This window comes from Helianthus annuus, chromosome 3 (genome assembly GCF_002127325.2).
Source record: "Helianthus annuus cultivar XRQ/B chromosome 3, HanXRQr2.0-SUNRISE, whole genome shotgun sequence".
Taxonomy (NCBI): domain Eukaryota; kingdom Viridiplantae; phylum Streptophyta; class Magnoliopsida; order Asterales; family Asteraceae; genus Helianthus; species Helianthus annuus.
This window is the reverse complement of record NC_035435.2, coordinates 108,959,451-108,968,090: the sequence shown is the minus strand read 5'-3', so window position 1 is coordinate 108,968,090 and position 8,640 is coordinate 108,959,451. Positions and strand designations below refer to the sequence as shown.

General features: G+C 36.1%; 1 long non-coding RNA gene across 2 annotated transcripts; it reads left to right on the top strand.

Annotated features, from left to right (window-relative positions):
- The first annotated feature begins 809 nt into the window (after window positions 1–809).
- Window positions 810–2,998, top strand: LOC110927944. 2 transcript variants are annotated; one of them, XR_004889358.1, is made up of 6 exons: window positions 810–1,262; window positions 1,346–1,443; window positions 1,555–1,677; window positions 2,048–2,186; window positions 2,353–2,395; window positions 2,553–2,998. It is a non-coding gene; the product is annotated as an uncharacterized LOC110927944 (long non-coding RNA). The 2 variants fall into 2 exon arrangements; XR_002586022.2 differs by having other exon boundaries at window positions 811–1,262; window positions 2,353–2,995.
- Window positions 2,999–8,640: the final 5,642 nt, after the last annotated feature.

Below are 8,640 nucleotides of genomic sequence, written 5' to 3'. Positions count from 1 at the left end.
AAGATGCTAGCCGATCGGCTGGCCTGTTCGATCAGGATGCCTCCTGTTCGATCCGCGACACACTTTGAGTATTTCGTGACGATTTTCGATGTTTCGATTTCGATGGACGATGATACGAATACGATAGAGTTCCTAGTCAAATTACTTTTAATCCCAACCACTATATCTAACATACAATCTTCTATAAGTTGCGTTTCGATGTCGGTTTCGATTGAGTTCGATTGCTTTTCGAGTTTCGATTTGATTTTCGATTGATTTGCTTGAATACCACACCAAACGTAAAGTAAACATGCACAAGTAACACATAAGGCACACACACACGTATAACAATACCACAATTCGCATAATTCGAGTCTCGAGTTTGATTGATGAATCGATTAACTTGATTATTGATTGATTAACTTTATCGCATTGTTACTTCCTACTATTCACAGTCGTAATTCGGTTCGCGTTAAAACATTCGATTACTTCGATTCTTGCTGATTACAACACTTACTCCACATAATACAACTAAAACATAAAATAGACTATCTACAGTCAAAGAAAGTCAAAGTTGACTTGGACTTTGACTTTGACTTTGACTTTGACATTCGAAAACACGGGGTGTTACAACATGCTTTTTCAAAATGCAGTTTTGAAAACGCAAAATCTATTTTAAAAACGGATAATCTATTTTGAAAACGCAACCCCAAACACCCCCTAAATAACAAATGTATTGTGGTTGAGTAATAATTTGGTTTATTATAATCTAGAAATGAAAAACTTGGTCTCTTAGTCAATGTGCCGTCAGAAACTCAGAATCTATACAACCTAATAAAAGCCTTAATTAGGGGACACATGTCCACCTCCTAGGGCCTCTAAAGTTCATTTTCCCGCCAAAATATGCATTCTCCTCATTTCCCTTGAATTAACCCGACACGGGATCCGAACAACTCATTCGGGTCATTCCATATATAAACAAAGAACCCGTCCTTTTGTTTCCCCATTTTCAACATCGCATTAGGGTTTCTTCATATTCTCTCTCTCTTTCTTCTCCGCCGCTCCTCAAGATCTTCAAAATAATCTTCGAATCTCAATTGTCTGATATGATAAGGTGTTCTTATGTGTAGTTTGTAGACCCGACATATGATTTGTGATGGTTGATCTTGATTTTTTTCTGGTTTTGATTTGTGAATAGTTTGATATTATCATCCAGACTGTTTCCTCTCATCATTCTCACTGGATTCCTAATTCGTATCCCTACAACATCGTCAATACATCAGGTACGATCCGGATTTGTATATTTTATAATTTTGATTTTTGATTTTGAATAATTTTTTCAAATTTTGATCTGTTTCTTTTCTAGGGTTTTGAATAATCCGGTATCTCCCAAACTCTTTCAGGTATGATTTCATCTCCAAATCTCTAAACGAAGTATGAGATTTGGATCTGTTTTTTTGACAGGTGTGTTGTTCCAGGCGTTCATCGAAGTCTGCTATTAATTTGTTATTGGATTTAGAATTTGATTTTGATTTTGATGTTCGTTTGTGACTGAATTTGATTTTGTTTATGTAGGATTGCATTGAGACACTCGACATCGGCAAAACAGCCACTGCCAAATCGAAAGGTCATAACTTTATCTTATTCGTAAACGACAACCCAGGGTATGATTTTTGTCTGAGACTAGGCCTCCAACAGGTTCAAATAATTCATTTTGTAGAATTAGTGATTACGTTTTTTATTACGATGTTCTTTCATATTTTTTTTGTTTTATTCGATCAGTTGGGTTTCTGTTAATGAATTTATATGCAATTTAGATATCATAAATTGCAGTAAACATCTAGAAAGTAGCTTTGATTTTGGATGAAAATTTTGTTTTTGCATGTTCTAGATTAAATCTAGCTTTTCAACTTTTAGAATTTTGTTTGAATGACAATTGAAGGTAAGCCTTAACCGTAAGCCATCGATGCTTTCTATATAATATTTTTTTTCTAACATATTATTGGCTGAGGAATAAAGAATTAAGGATGCCTAACAAAAATCTAATAGCTTTCTTTATAACTTATAGCCTTGGGATAGAGCCAATCTGTTGTTTCAAAAGAAGAACAAAAGTTCAAAGATGGAAAAATGAACCGTGAAAGTGTTGTCATTCAACTTAGAGAGCTTTTCACCAGGCCTATATGTTTTCTCATATTTCACGAAAGAAGGTATGTTATTAATTTCAAAGGCATAGAAAAAACAATGATTGTATTGTTAAAATCTAAAAGTTTTGGAACAATAGCTTTAGGATTTTAGTCAGGGTTCATTGAATGATTTTAATCATGGATTTTAGAACTTTATATTATGGTTCTTCAATTGGCCCTTACTGTTCAGGTCACGTTCTTCAGAGAAACACAAGCCAAGCCACGGTGTTCGGGTACCCACTGTTTTTCTTACCCTTTTGCTGCCACAGTCCCAAGCCATCAAGTTCGATAATATATTGAAAACTAGCTTCTCTATTGCCATTTTGCAGAGAAACAAAATTTGATTTTCAAGTTGCAGGTACTAAAATTATGTTTGATTTTTCATTGCAGGTGTTTATATCGAACCAATGGATTCTTTAATTTCATGATTATTCTTCTTTAAACTTTTGATTATGGGGTGCAACTGAATCAAAATTGACATATCTACAATGTTATTGATATATGCACACCAAGTGCTCGATGAAATGCATGTGTGGAACTCTGATTCGAGTACAATTACACTTATTATATAGAGAAGGTAACGTTACTCAAAATGACCCTTTCAACCTTGATTTATGTTTGACCCGTTTGTAGTGCTATATTCTTAGCTTTATTTTATTATTAAAAAACATTTAGTACTGTAATTTGTAGTGCTATACTCACAACATTGATTCATATGTCACTATATTGAGCATGCTAATTTGATATCTTTATTAATTGAAAATGTCATTAATGATTCATGTTTGTGGTCTTATTCTTATATATGCTAATTATAGGTGTTGTATTCAAATAAGATATGCTAATTTTTTCATGTAATTATGTTATAAATATTTCAAACAATATATATATATATATATATATATATATATATACACACACACACACAACAATATTGATAAAATATATTTCGTTTGAGGTTCATCTCAGTCCTTAAATTGGGAAAAAACTGCCTTAAATGGTTTTCTCACAAAGACCATATCTTTGTTTTAAATATGAGTAACTTTTTTCTACATATAAAAAGTTTTTTAAACATAGAGTAATATTGATGTATTACTAGAAAAGAGAAAGGTTAAAAAGGATGTAGAATAATCTTGCTGTATTAATAATAAACTGCTGAACACTTCTTGTGAGTAGCTATTGTTATAGGGGTAAAATGAACCCGTAAACACTTCTTGTGAGTAGCTAGATTGATAGTTATAGGGATAAATAGCTCACATGGTTACATTTATGAATGATGTGAACATTCTCTGTGCAAATAAAAATGATGTATTAACTATATAGAGATTCCTCTATCCATCTGTGCAACGTTGGGAAGCTTTGATATTACTTACATTAACACTTCATACTTCTTATTTTTAGAAGGTTTTTTGCTTTAGAATTTATTTTTTAATTGTTGAACTAATTGATTCATTTTTTTTAACTATTTTATTTAGTCATTTGTATAGATTTTTTGATTTTCGGTGCAGCTAATCTGGCTATGTAGTTAAGAAGAAGGACGAGATTGAGAGAGTTATTAAGGCTAATCATTGAGCTATTGTCAAGGTATTATTTTTTTCTGGTTGAGTTTAACTTATTATCTTGTGATGAACAATTAGAACGTACAATGGCTATGAATATCAAGTTAGGTTTTCAATATTATATTGGTGCAGTCAGTTTAAATTCCCTTTATGTTTCAATAATAACTTAACTGATAATTAAATGATTAAAAGGTTTCATGCATTATAGATACACTTTGGGCGACTTTTAACCCGTTCAACTTATTTCGCCAATTAGAGATAAAAACTCCATACAAATTGATTTGTTCAAACTAAATGGGTCAAAATAGCCACCTCAAAGAGTGATGAAAATAAAACAAGGTATGTAAATCATATCTTTCTATTTCTACACTTATGATTTATGTAAATAAAATAGGCAAAATTGAACATCTTTTATTTAGTTGTTAAAATCCTAAGAATATTAATAGCTTTTGTGATTAATCTATGTCTTTTAATAATATCCGGTTTCAAAGAACTTTGATGCTTTGGTTGATTATTATTTGAAATTGCTGTTTATCCATAAGGTATAATAATCCTACTGTTAGTAATTATGTCATAGTCTCCATCTATTATAAGTTGTCGGGTAGGATGTGGTAGGAAAAAGTAACTGAACTTTTATCCTTTCGGATACATGTCACACCCCGATTTCCACGTGTATTCACCGGTGGGCCCGGTGGGGGATTTACATGACGTAGTTGGCAACAATATAGTCAAACCACAATATTTAAATGCACAGCGGAAGCATAAAGATAGATTATATTTCAACCATCGATTGTAATATCCAAGTATCACGAATAGTCGAAATAAATCCATAGGGGATCAAAAATAAAAATAAAATATTGTTCAACAGATATTGGCATCCCAAGCTTGCGAGACTCTAACGATGCTATGGAGTGGCCAGCCTATTTCGTATAGAACCTGCATTTAATCTTTTTGAGGAAAATACGTCAGTTTACAATGGTAAATACATTCAACCGACACTTTTGTAAAAGGTTTAATAAAAATTGATTTGAATGCACAAGGCACAAACTCTTTATAACTTGGGATAATTTATCAATTAAATCTTGTAAAAGAATTTCATGTTCACTATGCGTTCGGTCGTCCGGGTCGTGCCAGGTTTAAGGTTAATAGACACGCCACAAAGCATAAAGCCGTGGCGGGAAAACCAACGGTTATACCTTTAATACTATAGACACATTGTCGGGTGTACGCCTACACCCGCGTGTCGTGGTCGTGGCCATTTCGTAAAATGATGCCAAGGATATCCGGGACATGGTCATTAAGCTCCCAAAGGCGTAAAGCTAACAAAACCAATTTTTAAACGGGTCACATTGATAATACCCAACTACTAATGAGTTGGGGTCAATTGCCCGACCAAGCGGTATTTTAAATACCGTAACCCAAGCCCGTATAACGAAAAATAAGTTAAAAGTATTTACCTGAGCAAGTAATAACCTCAATCAAACAAATGCAAGTATCTTTTACTGGTCTCCTATTCTGGAACGAAGGTTTATAACAACCTATTAGAATCCTAACGGGTCTTTAATTTAGCCTTAGCTTAGACCGGTCAGTTTCAAAGGATAATTACGGTTTAATCGCGTGAAAGGCGAAAACCGGGAATGGAATGTGGTTTGGGCCCAACATGTTTGAAGACTTGTTTTATATGGGTATAATAACCACACTCTGGAGTTTGAAGTTAAAAACGATAAGGTTTGACCTGTTTCGGCTAGTTTATGTAAACTAGTTACATAAACCGAACCGTGCGCGCAAAAGGCGTAACGGGTAACCGTAGGAGTCCTACACAGGTTTCCTAAGTTAATATGCTCTAAAGAGGTTGTGGTATCAGTAGGATACCTTCCATAATGCCCGTAACGAGTTTTATTCCATTATACGCCCCGTAGGGGTACTTTGGTCATTTTAAAGATTATAAAAGAGGTTTCCGAGTTCTACAGGAAATCTGAGTTTTCCGAACAGTTTATGAAGTCCAAAATACTTTATTTATTATGTAAAATCAGTAGCAACTAGAATCGGGTCAAAATACCATGTAGAACTCAAGTTATGTCCGAAAAGGGTACATTCGGTAATTACCGAATCGATGCCATAACCGCAGGTTATGAGCAGGTTAAAAATAATTAAAAATCTTTAAAAATCCCAAAATATTATTTTACATCAGTGTGTAAAAGGTTTGGTGTCGAAAATTTGGGTTTAGATAGGCTTTATGCTAATTGCGCCGTTTAATTACTAAAGTTTCCGTAATTGTGCTATTTAGCATAACTCCTATTCTAGACCTCGGATTGACGTGAAATTTTAGGGATATGCTTAGAAGTCAGTAACTAAGGTTATGGTCCTTTCACATGTCCAAAATTCTTGTTTTAAAGTGAAAAGGGCGTTACGGTCAACTTTTAAGCTTTTAACGGAAATGTGTTAAAGACTCGGACAAACAGCGGACCGGTCACAGAGGGTTATACCATCATGTAACCTGATCCTAAGAGAGTCCTAAGGCATATCTAAATCATACCATAACGGGTCAGAACTGAAGTTAAAGCAAAAGTCAAAGTTTTGCGACTTTCGGTTCCGAACCGGGTCAAAACAGTAAACGGTCGGATCAAACAAGCTTAGACTAGTTAATATACTTATTATCATGTTGTATGAGTGTTAAAACAGGTTACACGCCATCTACATTACTGATTATGCATAAAATCGCAATTTAGCATTCTGTTGACTTTTTCTAAGCAAGTTTGACTCGACATTCGGACTAGTTAGAGTCGGAATCAGAGGGTGCCCTTTTAGGGGTTTAAAGCCCACATGATTACCAACATATAACCACCTTTGATTCGGCAAATTACTGGACCATTTGTGATTTATCATTAAGTCAACCGTTAGTTACGACGGATTGCCTTTTAAGCTATAACTAAGCAAAAACTTAACTAAGAAAGGTTAAGGGTGCTTACCAAAGTCCTATGCACAACCAGGGATGGCTTGGTTCTGCTTTGGAGCTCCAGAAGTCTTCACAAATGCAGAATGAAGGTGTGAAGACAATGTTGCACATGAAGGCCTTTATATAGTGTTCATAAGGCACTAGATTGTTGACAACCAAGTCTACACCTGATCATTGATCATCAACAAGTGTCCCTAAGGGCCCTAAAGCATGTAGGGGGCGCCCATGCTGCAACATTAATGGATCTAAGTCGGTTAGAGGGGAAAAGGCAGGCATGGAGCAAAAAAAATCGATCAGACAGGCCTAGGCGTGACGCGAAGGACCCCCCCTTGGGCCTCGCGTCGCGCGACCCCCCTTCTGCACCAAATCTTTAATTTCTGATTTTTGCGATTTGATCCTTGGCTCTTCAAACTCTGATTGGCCATCATTTTCTTGCACATTGAGCCCTCCAAAGTGACGTTTAGGGGCTTCAAGACCAATACCCATTTCGTTAAGTCCCCGGTTAACTTTATTGTTACCCGAAAAGTCCTAACTTTCAACGTTGACGCTTTAATCCCTCGCATACGAATTTGATCACAACTTGTTCATATGATAACGAAACTTTATGAAATTTTTGTCAAGTATACTAGTGAGCATAATTAACTGTTACAAAGCTTCGGGTTTGTCAAAAGGTCACTCAGAGGTATAACTTAAACATGTTGACATATTTGACCCCTGTAGTTTGTAATTCCTCACTTTCTTCCATATTTCGTTCCGTATGATCCATGATTCACTCATTTGAAGGTACGGGCATCATTTAGGGTTAATGTACGACATATTTATCCCTCGTTGACATTTTGAACCCTCAGATTCACATACTTTCTATGTTTGTCAACTTTAGTCCTTATGTAGTATCTAACACCATGTGTAAACCTACGACACGTGTCAATACATTATTGGACGCAAAATTTCGAGGTGTTACATCCTCACCCCCTTAAAAAGAAATCTCGACCTCGAGATATACTGAAACAAATGAGGGTATTTTTCTTTCATCGTGGACTCTACCTCCCACGTGTACTCGGGACCTCTACGGGCATCCCATTTCACCTTCACTATAGGTATATACTTCTTGCGAAGTTTCTTAACCTGTCGATCCTCGATCGACACAGGTCTTTCAATGAACTTTAAGCTGTCGTCGATGTGTACATCTGTATGTGGTATAACCAGTGATCCATCAGCGAAACACTTCTTCAAGTTACAGATGTGGAACACATTGTGGATACCACTAAGCTCTTCCGGTAAGTTTAATTTGTAGGCAACCGACCCGACACGTTCGATTACTTCGAAGGGTCCAATATATCTCGGGCTTAACTTGCCTTTCTTACCGAATCGCATCACCCCCTTCCAGGGTGATACCTTAAGTAATACTTTGTCGCCTACTTCGAAATTGAAAGGCTTACGCTTCAAATCTGCGTAGCTCTTCTGCCTATCTCGGGCAGCTTTCAATCGATCGCGAATTTGGATAATCTTGTCCGTTGTTTCAAAGATAATATCAGGTCCTGTCATCTGGACATCTCCAACTTCTGCCCAACAAACGGGCGTTCTACATTTTCTACCATATAGAGCTTCAAAAGGTGCAGCCTTAATGTTTGTATGGTAGCTGTTGTTATAGGAGAATTCGACCAAGGGTAGGTGGTTATCCCAACTACCACCTAAGTCGATCGCACATGCACGAAGCATGTCTTCCAACGTTTGGATTGTACGCTCACTCTGTCCATCTGAGGGTGGTAAGCCGTACTGAAATTCAAACGTGTGCCCAAAGATTGTTGGAAACTTTTCCAAAAGTGTGACGTGTATCTGGTATCTCTATCAGAGATGATAGATACAGACACGCCGTGAAGGGCTACAATCTTATCTACAAACAACTGGGCTAGTATATCGGAGCTATGAGTCTCCTTTATGGGTAGGAATGTGCTGACTTGGTCAG